Source organism: Neovison vison, chromosome 3 (assembly GCF_020171115.1).
Source record: "Neovison vison isolate M4711 chromosome 3, ASM_NN_V1, whole genome shotgun sequence".
Classification (NCBI taxonomy): Eukaryota; Metazoa; Chordata; class Mammalia; order Carnivora; family Mustelidae; genus Neogale; species Neogale vison.
Genome location: NC_058093.1, coordinates 110,762,613 through 110,782,408, shown reverse-complemented (window position 1 = coordinate 110,782,408; position 19,796 = coordinate 110,762,613).

The window sequence follows — 19,796 nt, the reverse complement described above, 5'->3', positions numbered from 1 at the left end:
GAAAAGGAATTTGATATGGGGTTTTTTACAACCGTGTGAATGTTGGATGGTCCCAATGCAAGTGTTGTAGTGTTGTATGGGAGTTTTGCTGGTGGGGGAAGGTTTCCACTGTCTGTCTATATTTAATGAGGGAAACAAAAATGTTACACACTTACAAGGGGTGATAGATCAGGCTGGATTCCACACTCATGGTTTACAAAGCTTGTTAACTTGCCCAGCTCATTTTCCTTTCTTCGATTCAAAAGTGTCAGCTCTACATCGTCTATTCTCAGTCCCCTGAGACCCAAACATCTTGCTTACTTCTGGTTCTCTTCTCCATGTAAGAAGTTTGCTGGACTACAGTGTTATCTCTGCCTATTTGTGATTGCCCAATATGCCACCATATTATCTTGTGGTTCAGACACTTTCTAAGTGGTGAGGATACAACTCTGAGCAAAGGGCACATATTCTCTGTTCTTATACAGCTTATAGTCTACATGAGATCTTCTCAAACTGTAGCACACATAAGAACCCTCAAGGATGCATTGCAACAAGGATGCATTGCAACAGAAGTATGCAGATTGGGCCTGGGAATGAGATGCCAAATAAGCTCCCAGGTGACAGAGATGCTCTGTTGGTCTGCTGGCCACATTCTGAAGGAGATAAAAATGAATGGTGAAGTATATTAATTAGAACTCTGTATTGCAAGAGATAAAGATCCATTAATTGATTAGCATAATCAAGAAAGAAAATTAGCAGTTCTAGAATTTGAAAAGATTAAGGAAGAACTTCCTGAAGCAAAATCTCAAAATTTACAGTCAAGTACTTAAATCTCTCCAGATGCTTCTTTTTGCCTCTCTCACTTCTGATTGGTTCTGTTTGACTGTTCTGCAGAGACTTTTCCATTACCAGGTGAATATGGCCTTCCATTACCAGGTGAATATGACACACATCATGCTCCTTGGTCAGCGGGGATCCTGCTTCTGTCTTTGCCTGCTGCTTTGCCTGCTTGTGCTTCCTCTCTTTCTGTCAAATACATAATAAATAAATAAAATCTTTAAAAAAATGAAATGCAATTGGAGCAGATGTGGGAATTCTGGCTATGGTGAAGAGTTTGCTGGCTCTTCATTATGCCTACCTTTTTTTAAAATTTTTTATTTTTTTAAAATTTATTTATTTATTATTTTTTTTAAATAATTTTTTTTATAAACATATATTTTTATCCCCAGGGGTACAGGTCTGTGAATCGCCAGGTTTATACACTTCACAGCACTCACCAAAGCACATACCCTCCCCAATGTCCATAACCCCACCCCCCTTCTCCCAACCCCCCTCCCCCCAGCAACCCTCAGTTTGTTTTGTGAGATTAAGAGTCACTTATGGTTTGTCTCCCTCCCAATCCCATCTTGTTTCATTTATTCTTCTCCTACCCACTTAAGCCCCCATGTTGCATCACCACTTCCTCATATCAGGGAAATCATATGGTAGTTGTCTTTCTCTGCTTGACTTATTTCATTATGCCTACCTTTTATTACAATTTTTATCTCATCACCAGGGAAATTTCCAAAACCTGATTATGCCTTAATCCTACATCCTGGCTATAGGGTTGCTCTAGGCTAATATGATTATTAATTTTTTTTGTAATATTTGTATTCCAATTGTGGCTATCAAAGAAATAATTCAGGCTAAAAGAAACATCTTTCATTGTAATTTTCATCTAACATCGTAATCTGCTGCAGGTCAGCTTCTAACTGGAGTTCAACTCTGAATGAACATCACAGGGACAGATACGAGGGCATGACAGAAACTGAAAGGGAGACTGGTTATGAAGTACCCACTGTTAGTGCCAATAGAAGCCAGAAGGAAATCTCACTTTGGTACATGCAAATTTGTACACCAGCTGAATTAAAGACCTAATTATGAAAAGTACACACACACTCACATTTTCTTCTTTAATTGAAGAAAGTACAGGAGAACATCATTTTGAATATTTTATAGAAAACTTTGAATGCACAAAGTATAAGTAAAAATTATGAATTTGGGTACATTGAAATTAAAACTTTAGTTAACAAATGTACTAACTGAAAAGACACACATACACATACACACATACATTTGGGGGTCAGATATAAAGGCTTGATTAAATATTCCTTGGCTCAGTGTAAGTTACCACATTGGTCAGTTCCAGGCCCCATTTATTCATTCATTTATTTATTGGTTTGTTTATTTGCTACCCTTTATCCTTTTCCTGCATTCCTATCCCCTCTACTGCATCTTAAACAATCATTCTAAAGTGTTAGTGGATATATTTTGCTTATTTAACTGTCCATGATTCATATAGTTTTATATAAATTCTTAAAACTTTAAGTGCTTTTATATTTTAGATTCATTTTGTTTTTACTGTTTTATTTCCCTTCAGCTATGTGGCCTTATGTTCCATCCATGTTTTTTATGTATAATTAACCTTTTTGTACTTATGGTGTTCCATTGTGACCTGTATCTCACCTTATTGATCCCACTAAATTCAGATTAGAAAGTTCAACAAATAACAAAACAGGAAAAGAACATTTAGAAAAATGTACTCCTAGACACATGTTGAAATTGTAGAACACCAAAGAAAGTGAAAATTTAAAAGAAGCCATAGACAAAAAGATCGATCAACCACAGAAAAACATTATTTAGCATGACCCAACTTATTAAAAACAACTATAAAAGTCAGAGAACAGTGAAATATTATCTTTAATGTGCTGAAATTAATAAATCTTTCCCCAGAATACTATACTCTAAATAGTTTTCAAGAATAAGGATGAGGGGGTGCCTGGGTGGCTCAGTGGGTTAAAGCCTCTGCCTTTGGCTCAGGTCATGATCTCAGGGTCCTGGGATCTAGCCCCACATTGGGCTCTCTGCTCAGCAGGGAGCCTGCTTCCCCCACGTCTCTCTCTGCCTGCCTCTCTGCCTATGTGTGATCTCTCTCTGTCAAATAAATAAATAAAATCTTAAAAAAATGTTGATAGTAAATCTTTACTATATATATAATACTAAAAAATCTATATAAATTTATATTTATATAAATATAAAATATACAAAGAGATAAATAGATAATATATATAAATATAAATACATTTATATGTTTATATTTATATAGATTTATATAGTATATATATAGTAAAAATTCACTATCAACAGACTTTTTTTAAGATCTTAAAAAAAACTGTTGATATTATATACTGTCAATTTATAAGTGAATTCTAAATGACATATATTAAGCAGAAATAAAATAATTCCAGGTAAAAGCTGGAATTTGAAATGAATTATGAACATTTATATTAGTTAATATGTTGTTAATATACATTAACATGTAATTAATATATACTCTAAGCATTTACGGATGTAGCAGAAACAGTAATGCCCAATTGTGTGTGATAGGTAAGGGAGCATGATAGGGTAGAAGTTTAAACAAAATGCTGGAAATCAATACAACTTCAGGTGAAAGGAATAATGAAAGTTAAAATATTTCATAACTCTTTTGAGGGAGAATAAGAATTTTGATTAACTTTTACTGTATTCTATATACATCTTTAGAAATTCAGTCTTTCTGCTAAAAAAATATGAATATGTAATTCCCAAACCAGTAGAGAAAATAAGAAATAATAAGAGTACCAGTTTTTTGTCTGTATTTATGAGTCTGTTTTTGTTTTGTATTATTTCATTTTTTAGATTTCACATATAAATGACGTCATATAGTGTTTGTCTTTCTCTGACTTATGTTATTTAGCATGATACCATAGAAGAGAGGGAAGTGGTGGAATGGGTGAAATAGATGAAGGGGATTAAAAGGTACAAACTTCCATTTATAAAATAAATTAGATATCAGGATATAAAGTACAGTGTAGGGAATGCAGTCGGTAATGTGATAATATGATATGGTGAGAGAGACTACAATTACGGTGAGTGCTGGGTCATGCTGGAAGTTGTCCAGTTACTGTATTGTACACCTACAACATATAATATATGTCATATATTATATATAATATAATTACATAATGTTATATAATATAACATTATATGTCAACTCTACGTCAATATTTAAAAAAAAAGAAAGAGTAAGGTTAAAAAAAAGAAACTTGTTACAATTCTCAAAAAAAAATAGGTGTAGAGAAAAGTCTCTAAACGAAGTGGACATAAAGCACTTAGATATTAGAGATAAATACAAATCTGCTTGGCAGGGAGCCTGCTTCCCCCTCTCTTTCTCTGCCTGCCTCTCTGCCTACTTGTGATCTCTGTCTGTCAAATAAATAAATAAAACATCTTTTTAAAAAAAGAAATAATTTAAAAATTCACAGATTTGGTGGAAGATTTTTAAGACACGTATCCCTTGGGACACCTGAGTGGCTCAGTGGATTAAGTCTCTGCCTTTGGTTCAGATCATGATCTCAGGGTCCTGGGATTCAGCACAGCATCTGGCTCTCTGCTCAGCAGAGAGCCTGCTTCTCCCACTCTCTCTGCCTGCTGCTTAGCCTACTTGTGATCTCTCTCTCTCTCTGTCAAACAAATAAATTAAAAAAAAAAACAACAACACTAAATTATTCTTCAAGAAGGGGGAGAAGGACAGAGGGGAATGGAGAGAGAGAGGGGGAGGAAGAGAGAGAGAAGGATAGTGCATATGCCCATGTGCTGCCACAGGAGAGAATGGAAGCAGGAGCTAGAGAGGGAGGGAGAGAGGCAGAGGGAGAATAATGGAAATGGAAAAAACAACAGGAAGAACTTGGGGGTTGTTGAAAAGGAAAATAACCTTGGGCAAACATATATAAAATGGTTCACAAAGCACTGGAAAACACACTTCTTATAAACATATGGTAAACATTTTTTTTTTTAAGATTTTATTTATTTATCAGAGAGAGAGAGGGAGAGAGAGCGAGCACAGGCAGACAGAATGGCAGGCAGAGGGAGAAGCAGGCTCCCTGCCGAGCAAGGAGCCGGATGTGGGACTCGATCCCAGGACGCTGGGACCACGACCTGAGCCGAAGGCAGCTGTTAACCAACTGAGCCACCCAGGTGTCCCTGGTAAACATTTTTTTAAAAAAACCTTCCATATGTTAGATAAAATGTAGTGACTCTCCATTTTAAAAATTGGCATAATGAACCACACTCTCTAACTACAATGCCATTAAATTATGAATAAATAATTATAAGAAAACCAGAAAAAGATAAACTGTATATTTAGAAATGTAAAGTAAAATTAAAAAACTCATAGATCAAGAGGGAAATTAGAAACCATTCTGAACTAAATGAAAATTAAAAATACTATCATCAAAACTAGTGAAAAAAGGAGAAGCTCTGCCTAGAGGAATTAGTAGTTTTTCTTCTAAAAGGGGAAATGGTGAAAATCAAAAGCTAGGGAAAATAGACTAAAAAATAGTAGCAAATTTTAAAGATGAGAGTCAAATTAATATGGGAAACATTATAAGGAGGAGATTAGCAAAGGTGAAAACTGGTCTTTTGAAAAGACTAGTGAAAAGTAGAAGTCTCTGGCAAGATTATGTAAGGAAGAAAAGACTGAAGGTACAAATGGCCAAGCGAATGCAAAGAGGGACATTACTACAGATCAGATCTTACAGATTGTCAGAAAATATTGTAATAAATCAGAAAATGTCATTCAATAAACTCTTAAAAATACAGTTTATCAGAAATAACATCAAAGTAATGGGAAATCTATTTTAAAAACTATTTAAAAATGTAAAAACTAGTTAAACTTCCCACAAAGAATTCTTAAGACCAAAATTCTGGGATTCACTAATAGACTAAGATGTTTAAGAAACAATATTGTCAATCTTATATAAAGTCATCTGAAAAATGGAGAAAAATTTCCAACTCATTTTACAGGGTATGCGTTATGTAGATCCCAAAACCAGGAAGAAAACTAAAGCTGACCCACTTAAGAATACATATGCCAAAAAAAAAAAAAAAAAAATATATATATATATATATATATATATATAATCTCACATAAAATGTTATCGGGTAGCTCAGCCAAGCTGAATGCACTCAGAAAAACTGGAATTCTTATTAGAAAAAAATAATGTTTGTAATTTATCATATTAACTGATTAAAAGAGAAAACTGAACATTCATTTCAATAAATCTAGAAAAGGCTCTTCATGATTTTCAAGAATAATCCTCTAACAAACTAGGAATAGAAAAAAAAAAAATCCTCTGGGTGCCAGAGAGACTGAGTTGGTTGAGCATATGACTCTCAGCTTCGGTTCAGGTGGTGATGTGGTGATGTCAGGCTTGTAGGATGGAGCCCGAGGTTGCTTTGGGATTCCACACTAGGCACAGAGTCTGCTTGTCCCTCTCCGTCTTCCCTGGTGTTCTCTCTCTCTCTCCCTCATACCAATCAATCAATAAAATCAATCTTTAGAATAAATAAAAAAGAAAAAAAATCCTTAAATAGTTTCCAGATGAGTAGTATCTAAACAAACAGCAAATAGTAGGCTTGATAGTAAAGACTTGGAAACGATTTCTGGATGATGAGGGACAATATGAAGAACAGATTTCTCATTCATTTATTTATTTTTTTAATAGAGTTCCTGGACAGTACAGTTAAATCAAGGAAAAACAATTTTTTTAGTATTAATTAATTAATTAATTAGATTAACATATAATGTATTATTAGCCCCAGGGGTACAAGTCTGTGAATCTCCAGGTTTACACACTTCACAGCACTCACCCACTCACCATAGCACATATCCTCCCCAATGTCCATAACCCAGCCACCCTCTCCCTACCCCCCTCCCCCCAGAAACCCTCAGTTTGTTTTGTGAGATTAAGTGTTTCTTATGGTTTATCTCCCTCCCGATCCCATCTTGTTTCATTTATTCTTCTCCTACCCCCCAACCCCTCCATGTTGCATCTCCACTTCCTCATATCAGGGAGATCATATGATAATTGTCTTTCTTCAATTGACTTATTTCGCTAAGCATAAACCCTCTAGTTCCATCCATGTCATCACAATTGGCAAGATTTCATTTCTTTTGAGGGCTGCATTGCATGCATATATATATATATATATATATATACATACCACATCTTCTTTATCCATTCATCTGTTGATGGACATCTAGGGTTCTTTCCATAGTTTAGCTATTGTGGACATTGATGCTATAAACATTCGGTTGCACGTGCCCCTTCAGATCACTATGTTTGTATCTTTAGGGTAAATACCCAGTAGTGCAATTGCTGGGTCATAGGGTAGCTCTATTTTCAACTTTTTGAGGAAACTCCATGTTGTTTTCCAGAGTGGTTGCACCAGCTTTCATTTCCCACCAACAGTTTAGGAGGGTTCCCCTATCGAGGAAAGACAAATTTATAAATATTGGAAAAGAGGGGAACCTGGGTGAATCGTGGGTTAAAGCCTCTGTCTTTGGCTCAGGTCATGATCCTAGGGTCCTGGGATTGACCCCCGCATTGGGCTCTGTGCTCACAAGGGAGCCTGCTTCCCCACCTCCCAGCCTGCCTCTCTGCCTACTTGTGATCTCTGTCTGTCAAATAAATAAATAAATAAATAATCTTTAAATATTGGAAAGAAGGTTTGCTGGTTATTTTTATGTGTGAACTTGACTTGACTACAGGGTGCCTGAACACTTGGTCACAACTCCTAGGTATTTGTATTGGAATACCAGGAAATAGCGAATTAAAAATATGCAAAATTTGACCCCTAGAATGAGGAGGTACAAGGCACCCAGGTAGGATCAGCAGGGAGCCTCCTCAGCCTCCTAGTACCACATTCAGGGAAGTGAAAACCCACAGTTGTTTGGATTACAGGCAGTTTGACTACACTCACTCAAAGGAATTAAGGGCACAAGGCTTATTACTAACAAATCCCAGAACTAAGGGATTTGTGACCCTCCCAGGTCACAAGTAAGCAGGAGATAGAGAGCAGGGATAAAGCCCCTGCTACATATAAGGTTGTTGAGCCACAGGCTATGGCTATTTTCTCATCACAGTGTGTCTGTAAGGGAGCTTTTGGATGATGACAACATTTGAATCAATAGACTGAATAAAGCAGAATATATTTTCTAATGTGAGTGGGTCTCCTCCAATCAACTGATTACCTGAATAGAACAAAAACCTGGTAAGAGGGAACTTCTGTCTGATTGCATAAGATGGGGCATTGCTCTTCTGCCTTTGGAACAAGAGGCATCAGTCTGAGTCTAAAGGCTTGAGAACCAGGAGAACTCACACCATCAGTTCTCCTGGTTCTCAAGCCTTTAGACTCAGACTGGAACAATACATTGAATTTCCTGGATCCTCAGCTTGCTGACTACAGATCTTGGGACTTCCCAGCCTTCATCATTATCTGAGAAAATTCCTTAAAATAAATCCCTTTTCTGTATATACACAGTTGACCCTTGAACAACATGGGTTTACACTATGCAGGTGTACTTGCATGCAAATTGTTTTCAATAAATATGGTACAGTTCTGTAAATGCATTTCCTCTTCCTTATGATTTTCTCAATAGCATTTCATTTTCTCCAGCTTATGTTATTGTGAGAATGCAGTATATAATAATATAATATACAAAATATGTGATAAGCAGCTGTTTATGTTATTGCTAAGGTCAACAGTAGGTTATTAGTAGTTTTTGTGAAGTCAAAAGTTATACACAGATTTTTCAACTGCATGGTGGGTCAAGGTCCCTAACTCCCACAATGTTCAAAGTCAACTGTATATATACAAAATAGCAATATAAATTAAAAAAAAATAAAATATATATCATATATATCATCTATTGGTTCTGGTTCTCTGGAAAACTCTGATTAATGTAGGAAACAAAATTCTTAATATTTGTAGATGATAATATTTCTTATGTAGGAAAATCTAAAAAAATATTAATAAGGGAATTTATCAGTTTTACTGAACTTAAAATCAGTATGCAGAAGTTATTTGCCTTTCTATATACTAACAAAAAAGCTACTAGAAAAGTGTAATAAAAAACCAGACACTGTTATAGACTGAACTGTGTCCCCACAAAAGATATGTTGAAGTCCCAAGCCTGGTTCTTGAGAATGTGACGTTATTTGGAAATAATGTCTTTCTAAATGTAATCAAGTAAGAGGAACTCATTAGAGTAGACTTGAATCCAATATGAACGATGCCCTTGTAAGAAGGGAATAATCACAGAGCCACCACAGGGCAAACACTGTGATGACAGACATAGAGATTAGAGTGAAGTAGCTTTAGGTCAAGGAAAGCAAAGTGTCTACAGCCACCACAGGAAGAAAGGATTCTCCTCAGAGTCTGCTAGGAAGTGTGGTCAATGCTCACATCTTGGATTTAGACTTTGAGCCTCCAAGACTGTGAATAAATAACTTTCTGTTGTTTTAAACCCTTGAGTTTGTGACACTGTTATGGCAGACAGAAAATTACTACAGATACCATTTACAGTCATCATTGCGCCTGGGTGGCTCAGTGGGTTAAGCCGCTGCCTTCGGCTCGGGTCATGATCTCAGGGTCCTGGGATCAAGTCCCGCATGGGGCTCTCTGCTCAGTGGGGAGCCTGCTTCCCTCTCTCTCTCTCTGCCTGCCTCTCCATCTACTTGTGATCTCTGTCAAATAAATAAATAAAATTAAAAAAAAAATCTAGCAAAAGTAATGCACAATCTCTATACAGAAAATACAATAATATATTAAAAGATATTAAAGGAGGCATAAATAAATGGAAAGCGATACAATCACAAAATACCAATTCTAAACTGACTCAGATTTAGTGGAATTCCAATAACATTTCCAAAGTATTTTTCCTTGGAACTTGATAAGTTGATTCTAAAATGTATTAAAATAAGCAAAATAAGATATGGGAGCAGGTTTGTGATAGTTCTTACATACAAATAAACATAAAAACTGCAAATGTCTTTCAAGAGCAGACAGAATATATGGTTATGGTATATTTAAAGAGTGCTATAAAACAGTAACCATGAGTGGGCCAGGCCATGATATATAATGTGAGTGAGTATCAAAAGAAAAAAAAAATAATTTCAAAACAAAGGAGAAAGCCATGGAAGACTAATAATATTGAACTCACTTATAAAACATTAGAAAACACATATTTTTAGAAAATTTATTTATTTTATTTATTTAACAGACAGAGCTCACAAGTAGGCAGAGAGGCAGGTAGAGCATGGGGAAAACAGGTCCCCTGCTGAGCAGAAAAGCCCAATTTGGGGCTCGATCCTAGGACCCTGAGATCATGACCTGAGCCGAAGGCAGAGGTTTAACCCACTGAGCTACCCAGGCACCCTGAAAACACAAAATTTAAAGCAGTATATTCTTAATGGATCCATCTACAAGTTATAAAATACAATAGAAATAAAGGGAATTATTGACACAAAAATCAGATTTGGAGTCATATCTGAGAGTGAGGGATGGGACCTCACTGGAAGCTAGGCATGAGAGGGCAGAGGCTGGATGCTTTGAGATAACAGAAATGTCTGTTTAAGTTGATGCAGGGAAAATAGATGTTCAGCTCTACTCCCTAAAATTTATATATGTGCTCTGTATGATCTTTTATTTATGTATTATATTTTTCAACTGGATAAGGGTCACTTCCATGAGGAAAAATTATGTTGAAGTCACAAAATCTATTGATATTCTCTTTGGTCCAGCTGAAACGAACCTTATGAAGAAAATTGTTCGAGGGGCACCTGGGGGTCTCAGTCAGTTTGATTATCCACCTGTTGATTTTGGCTCAGGACATGATTTTAGGGTCCTGGGATGGATCCCTGAGTTTTACTCCATGCTCAGCAGGGAGTCTGCTTGAGGACTCTCCCTCCCCATTCCCTTTGCCCCTCCCTCCTCTCTCTCTCTCTCTCTCTTTCAAATAAATAAATAAATCTTTTAAAAAAAATTAAAAAAGAAAGGAAAGGAAACTGACCCTGGTACTTTGTAGCTAATCCTCATTGCCTACAAAAATTTAGGTAAGGTTTGAAACTTCCAAGGGAGCTTGTTGATCAGTATCTCCCCAATATTACTGGCTCTGGGTGTTGTTTACTTTAAGGCCAGGCTCCACCATAATGATTGCTGAATGCAGGAGGCCTGTCACCCACAATTTCATTATCACCCAATTTGCAGGGGAAGCATTTGGTGTGGCAATGGACTGAAAATCAGCCAAGGCAAATTTATGACATTGCATACTGTATCGATTTTGATGGGAACAAAAGCAGAGGAGGTCAATAGGATGGCATCCAAAGTCATTACTGGTCAGAAGAGAAGACTAAATCAAAATGAACGATTAAATTTTTTTAGCTATTTTATGCTATGTTCCAGCAGTCTCATAAATGATCCCATATCTTGGTGTCAGAACTCTATAATAAAATGGCAATGGGACTGTGATGGAAAATTCATATCTAGGGGCAAGAAAAAAGGAATAAATTATTTTTAAAATTCTCTATGAGAATAATTCAGAGAGTTACATTTTAACAAATAGTCACCTTGTTTGGAAGATGTTTTGTTTCTGATCCATACCTGTTTTTCCTTACCTGAATGTCCTAATTCCTCTGCCTTGTTCTCAGTGTGCTCTCCACTTATAGGAAAGAGAGAAAGAGGAAGAGAAAGAGAGAGAATCAGGGAGGGAGAGAAAGGAAGACGAAGGAAGGGTGGAAGGAAGGAAGAAAGGAAGGAAAAGAGAGAGAGAGGAGGAGACTTGGAAATAGTATAAAAATAATACAAATAGAATGGAGGCTGATAGAATAAGGTGACTTTGAATTCTGATGGTTTGTTCTATTTTTCCTAGAGAGAAGCAGATGACTGTTCAAGAAATGTTAATGATGTATTGTATAATGACTAATGTAACACAATAATAAGTAAATATATAGAAAACAATAGACAAATATGAGCAAGAAAAAAAATTGATACTAGTCTTAAATCTAATAACAATCATTATACTAAAACTGATTATTGTTCATTAATCATTTTCTTTAAAATATTTTATTTATTTGACATAGATCACAAGTAGACAGAGAGGCAGGCAGAGAGAGAGGAGGAAACAGGCTCCCTGCAGAGCAGAGAGCCCTATGCGGGGCTCGATCCCAGGACCCTGGGATCATGACCTGAGCTGAAGGCAGAGGCTTTAACCCACTGAGCCACCCAGGCTCCCCTGTTCATTAATCATTTAATGGTTAACAGCCACTCTGCCTCTCCTTATCACATCTTACTTAATCTTTATAATAACCCTTAGATGTAGGTGTTCATCTCCTTTGTTAAAGTAAGAAAATTGGGACTCAAGAGAATAGGAAAGATTGGTTTATACAGCTAATACATAGTTTTTTTTTTTAAAGATTTATTTATTTATTTGACAGAGATCACAAGTAGGCAGAGAGGCAGGCAGAGAGGGGGAAGCAGGCTCCCCACTGAGCAGAGAGCCTGATGTGGGGCTTGATCCCAGGACCCTGGGATCATGACCTGAGCCGAAGGCAGAGGCTTTAACACACTGAGCCACCCAGGCACCCAATACATAGGTTTTTAACAGAAAGGTGCTTGTTGTACACAAGCTGGTGCCCTAGAGCTCCATTACAGTGACTGCTTAGACTCCCAATGGAGAAGGGTTGACACCCCCGTGGCTATAGCTTATGGATATTTCTGCATGTGGAATAACAAAATATACTGCTGTTTCCTTGAGGGCTCTCCTGAAGTGAGCCTCTCATCTTCAATATCACCATGGTCACCAAGTAGATTCTAGCTATGAGATTATACCAGCTCTGCAGCTGGGAGTTACCACATGCCTGTGTTCTGCTGTGTTGACTGCCCTCATTCTAAACTCAGGAATAAGGCTGTTGTATACTAATTATCAGATTCAGAACCCCTCCCCAAGAAGTTCACTTACATTTAGGACTATGGAACTCTCCACTGGACAAAAACCTGCTGTGCCTTCTGGCTGTGTGGTTGCCCTAGACCCTTCCTTCCCTATTTTCTGAACCTTTTCTCTCATCAGGAGTTGGGTCTCTAACCAACCACATTTATGACTGGCCTCTTCCTATTTGTCTTTTCCCTCAAATTTAGTGATGTGATTTTCTTTAACTCTGCACCCCAAGTTATTGATCACTTAGCTCTGAGCTGAAACCTATGCAGGTGGCTCCACAGCACATTTGTTCTCTTCTCAAGGCAGGGAATGAAAGGACCAGCATTCTTTCCAAAATTCGTTTGTCAACTTTCCCCACACGGGGTTATGGAAAGATGCACACAGGGCACATTACTGAGCAGAAAGTCTTGAGCCCTGGCTTGGTTGGTAGGGTCCCACCTTTTTCTGATCCTAGCCTATGCTACCCTTCCTTTGCACTCCCCAAAGCACACACATATGGGCTGGGTTCCTCAAATTTTTCATCTCCTGTTTTGTCTACTCTAGGAAGCCTTCCTGTGGACCCCAACTTCTTGCAGCCTCTCCCTTCAAAGCTAGGATTTTCTCTTGTTGATCTCTTACACTTCCTTGGAGTCAGTCACCATGCAAAGTAGTTTACACCTGCAGGAACACTATTCCTTTCAATATCCCTCTAAGGGCTCCCCACCTACTCTCAGTCTACAGAAAGGGAGAACTATAGATTCAAGAAAATAACTAATTTGCCTGAGACCCTACAGATCTTAACTGTGTGGTGAGCTTGAATACTGACTTCAAATGTGGGAAAGCAGGCTTCTTACCCCTTTGAAGGGATTTATAAACAGAGAGGTACTTCAAAATAGTGATGTGTGTTGTGAGTACAGATTTCTGGAGTCCAGAAGGGCTATCAGATCAGAATCCCTGAAGGCACAGTCAACCCCTCAGTGTGATCAGAATCCAGACTTCCCCTTCCCTATCCTGCATTAAGAACCAGGCTAATTCCATCATAGTTCCTCCCTCATTCATGTACTCACTAAATCACTTGTAACATGTTTGTTATTTCACAGTGGAAAGGTGGCAGCTTGAGTTCATATCTACATTCACACACACATGCACACACACACATGCACTGATAATTTGAGAAGTTACAGAAGGATCTAAATAAGATTACATAAATAAGGTTAAATAAGGTTATACACACACACACTAATGTGGTTATATGACCTTTTTTAGCTCTTTGAGTTTCTGCAATCTCTCCGAGTGTCAGTTTTATCATTTGCAGATGGGATTAGAAATCTCATAGTATTGTATTTAATTTAAAACCTTTCACTTTGTACACTACAAGGGTCATTAAGGAGTTTTTTAAATAGAAACTTGGCTTTTCCCTGCAAGTCAATAACTTTATGTGCAGTAACCTCTATCCTTAGCAATGCCAGAGAAGAAAATTGGCTTTTCCAGATTAATCAAGAGACAACAATTAAAAAAAGATATATACTGTCGGCCTAATTTGTGACACGTACCTAATTTTGACCCTATGATCTGACTTACAAAACAACTTACTAGGTAAGAAGTAATATGACCCTACTAGAGAAATTATAGAATGTATTGTGCTAAATTGTAGGTGAATGATGTATAATTATAAAAATGTCTGATAATTTAGATTTAAGATAAGTTAATGCTCTAGAAAAAATGTATGTAATTTATCAATAAATTTATTTAAAAGTTAACATATAATTTTATTGGAAAATTTATTATAATTTATATGTATAATATGTGTTTATACACACATGAACATACGCATACTTGTATACACATTTAGAGAAGCAATCTTCTAAGAATGTCTAAGGAAACAAATGAAACATTGAAAGAAGCTATGCTGGTGCAAGAAAGCTCCTCAGCTCCTGTGCTCCTTTCTTCTCTTTCAAGAAGAATCATCTTTGGGCTGAAAAGGGTATACTGAGCATTTCTGAAAGTTAAGTAAATAAACTCATGATGGATTAAAAAGATTGTAAGAGTGCACATATTTGTTTTACTTGAGTTCAAACCTCTGACCCATCTAAATTACACACCAGAGTCTCAAGAGAATCTGTAAATGAGATAACTGTCATTGATCTTTCATGTTCATTTAAGGACAAAAGAGCTTCTAAAAGACTGGAGATGGGTAAATTCTATCAATATTTAAAAAGAAGAATGAGGTTTATTCCACAAACCACTCACTAGTAAGCTTCAATAGTGACCTGCCAAAGACATTAAAATCCCTTTAGAATAAAATTTCCACAGTCTAAGATATAAATCTCTTACCATGATTAAAATTGTTTTCTCCCTTTTTTCACCTTTCCTTTTATCCTCCCTCCCTCCCTTCCTTCCTTCCTCCCTCCCTTCCTTCCTTCCTCCCTTCCTTCCTTTCTTCCTCCCCTCCTTTCTTCCTCTCTTCCTTTTAATAAAATTTTCATTTTAGAACAATTTTTGCAAAGAGAGAATGAAGGTAGTACAGAAGAAATCACAAAGGTAGTGACAGACTCCCTAGATAACTTGCAACTGGTTTTTCCTATTAGTAACATCTTACATTAGTATGGTATATTTGTTACAACTAATAAACCAAAATACGTTTCTCTACTGTCTGAAAGTAGAGTGGTTCTCTGAAATCTTTCATGAGCAGAAATGGCATAAAGCAAAGAAATAATTACAGTTAATTTATATGGAAATTTTTTTTTTTTTGAGTGTTCCAGACCCAAAAAATAATCTCTTGGGGATTTCCCGAGACCTTAGGACACATCTCATTAATGGGTACACAAAATAAATGAAGATAAAGCACGGATGCTCAGAGACAGAGTTCAGCACTCTGGCGGCTTGATGCAGAGATGTTGTGTGAGTTCTGGGGAAGGAGCTTGGTGATCCCACTTTTATTTCTCAGGGTATGCACTTCCTCAATAATAGCTCACTGCAAAATAAATTCTGAATGCTATTCCCACTTTTTGCCTTGTATTTATTTTTCTATTTCATCCGGCACTTCCCCTCTCCACTGACTTTCCCTCTGTAGCCATCAGTTTGTTCTCTATAGTTAAGGATCTGTTTCTTGGTTTGTCCCTCTTTCTCTCCCCCCCCCTTTGTTTTTGTTTCTTAAATTCCACATATGAATTGAATCATATGGTGTTTGTCTTTCTCTGACTTATTTCATTTAACATTATACTCTATAGCTTCCTCCATATTGTTGCAAATGGCAAGATTTAATTATTTTTTATGGCTGAATAATATTCCATGTAATATATAGCTCCTCTTCTTTATCCACTCATCTGTCAATGGACATTTGGTTGGCTTCCATATTTTGGCTATTATAAAAAAAATACTGCAATAAACATAAGGAATAGATCAATGGAACAGGATGGAAATACCAAAAACAAACCCAAGATGCTCCACATCACTCATCAGCAGGGAAAGCCAAATCAAAATCACAATAATATATCAAGTCACACCTGTCAGAATTGCTAAAATCAACACAAGAAACAATAGTGTCAGAGAAGATATGGTGAAAAAGGAACTCTCTTGCACTGTTGGGTGGGAATGCAAACTGATTCAGCCACTGTGGAAAACAGGACAGATGTTACTCAAAAAGGTAAAAGTAGAAATACTCTATGATCTAGGAATCACACTATTGGGTATTTACCTAAAGAGTCTGAAAACTAATTTGAAAGGATATTGGTAGCTTATTAACTGAATTTCTTACTATATTCAGATTTCCTCAGTTTTTTTTTTCTTTTTTTCCCCCCAATTTATTTATTTTCAGAAAAACAGTATTGATTACTTTTTCACCACACCCAGTGCTCCATGCAAGCCGTGCCCTCTGTAATACCCACCACCTGGTACCTCAACCTCCCACCCCCCTGCCACTTCAAACCCCTCAGATTGTTTTTCAGAGTCCATAGTCTCTCATGGTTCACCTCCCCTTCCAATTTACCCAAAAGCACATACCCTCCCCAATGTCCATAACCCTACCCCTCTTCTCCCAACCCCCCTCCCCTCAGCAACCCTCAGTTTGTTTTGTGAGATTAAGAGTCACTTATGGTTTGTCTCCCTCCCTATCCCATCTTGTTTCATGGATTCTTCTCCTACCCACTTAAGCCCCCATGTTGCATCACCAAAAGAGGCACAGATTTCCTCAGTTTTTACTAAATGTGTCTTTTCTGTTGCAGCACTCCATAAAGGGATGTATCGTAACACAATTAGTTTCCATTGCTCCTTAGGCTGGGACAGTTTTTCAGATTTTCCTTGTTTTTTGATGACTTTGACAGTTTTGAGGAATTATGGTAAGATTAGTTATTTTGTAGAATACTTCCCAGTTACAATTTGCCTAACTCCATTGGGATTATGGGCTTGGAGGTAGAAAATCAGTGAGATAAAACATCATTTTCATGACATCATATCAAGAATTCACACTATCTATATGACTGATCACTGTTGTGATAACTTTGCCTCAGTAAGGCAGCATTTATTGAGCTCCTCCACTATAAAGTTATTTTTTCCCCTCTTCCATACTGTACTCCTTGGAACAAAGTCACTCTTTGCAGCTCATAGTCAGGAATGGGGAATTCTGCTTCTCATATTTAAAGACAATTTTATTTTTCTTTTTAAAAATTTTTTTTTAATTTTTTAAATATTTATTTATTTATTTACTTATTTTTCAGAGAGAGGGAGAGAGAGAGCACATGGGAGCAAGGGGAGTGACAGGCAGAGGGAGAAGTAGACTCCCCCCTGAGCAAGGAGCCAGATTCAGGATTTGATCCTAGGACACTGGAATCATGACCTGAGCTGTAGGGAGATACTTAACTGATTGAGCCACCCAGGTGTCCCCAAAATTTTATTATTTGAGAAAGAGGGTGAGAAAGAGAGGGAATGAGAGAGAATGAGCGTGGGAAACAGCCTGAAGCAGGGCCTGATACCAGGACCCTGAGATCATGACTTGAGCCAAAGTCAGAAGCTCAACTGACTGAGCCACCCAGGTATTCCAGAGGCAGAGCATTTTCATAAATTATCTAGAATTTTCTGCAGGGGATGTTTGTATTTTCTCCCCTACTTACTTTATATCCAGTAATTTAGTTATATCAAATGGGCCCTTGGATGTTTATTTTATACTTGGAGTTGTAATCCCATAATACTGTATTGTTTTACTGCTCAAATTGTTCCAGCTTGTCACTGTGAGCTCTTTTAGTTAGATTCTTCTCTTTGATATACCCTCACTGGGATGTGTGTGTGTGTGTGTGTGTGTGCGCGCACATGTGTGTGTAAGTGTGCACACACACACACGTGCATTTTTTTTTTTTTTACTATTTCCTTATTTTCTGGCACTTCAAGATGCTATAGGCTCATCTCACATGTTTCCTGCTGTTTTTCCAAGAATCTCTTCTCCAAGGGAGCCAGGTAATTCCTCTTACTTGGATAATAGTATTAGAAACCAAAATCTGGGTTCTAGGTATACTTCCTGAAACCAGCATGTCATTTTTTCTTAGTCCTTTCAAATCAAAAAGCAAGGAAATATATGTACTTATGCTAACTCATATCCTGAATGTAACCAATTGTGTGTGTATGTATTAATAATGTATATACATATATATGATATATATATATATATATATATAATGTCTTAAACATAAGTCTATATGGTCTCCATTTATAATCTACTACCACATGGATTATTCTAGATTTGCTAGCATTACGATCTATAATCTCCTGCTCAGACAATGATAAACCTGGCTCTGCCATCCACTATTTGTTTATTTAATTGTTCAATTTCAGCATACATGTATTTCAGTATTAGAGTTATTAATCCATACTTTCATGGTAAACAACTTTTTACTAGACTACTATGTTTTGTAGTTTATTTTGCTTTTAGACTTACAGACACCACTTATTTCAGAAATTACATATATAAGCTTCTTTAATCTCACTCCCTTTAGGGAGGCTGTTTTGTACATTAATAATATAGTTATTTTTGTCACATTCTACATAAATACCAAAATCGTCTAACCTCCCAAATTATTTTTTAAAAATTTTACTTTCACTAAAGTTCACTCTTTTTGCTGGAAGTTTCTTTTGATTTTGAGAAATGCAAAATGTCATTTATCCATTACAGTATCATACCGAATAGATTTAATACCCTAAAATTCCCCTCTGTTTCTCCTGTTCAGCTCTTCCCTTCCTTCCCTCCAAGCTCCTGGCAACTACTGATGGCTTTATTCTTTCTAGGTCTCTATCATTCTTCCTTTCCCAGAATGTCATATAATTAGAGTCATAGGAATCATATAGTATGTAGCTTTATCAGATAACCATCTACTTTAACTATTTGCATTTAAGATACATTCGTGTATTTTCATAAGTTCATAGTTCATTTGTTGTTATTGCTAAATGATATTCCATCACACAGATGTGCCATACTTTGTTTATTCATACAACAGTTGGAACACATCTTGGATGCTTCCATGTTTTGCTGATATAAACAAAGATGTTATACACATTTGTGTTAAGGTTTTCATGTGGACAAAACCTTAACAAATTAGTTGGTTAAAGACCTAGGAACATAATTGCTGGATCATAGGGTAAGAAGATATTTAACTTTGTAAAAAACTAACAAGATGCATTCCAAAGTGACTATATCATTTTGCATTTCAGTGAGCAATAAATGAGGGTTCTGGTTACTCTGCCTTCTCCCCAGTGTTTGGATTGTCAAGATCTGGAATTTAGCTATTCTAATGGGTGAGTACTGGCACTGCTTGTTTTAATTTTCAATTTCATAATAACAAATAATATTGAGCCTGTTTTCAAACACTAATTGACACCTGCTTATCTTCTTTGATGAGGTATCTGTTAAGATATTTGGCTATTTCTTAGTTGCTTTTTCCTTTTTAAGATTTAAGAGTTATTTGTAAATTTTGGATACAAGTCTTTTATCAGACAT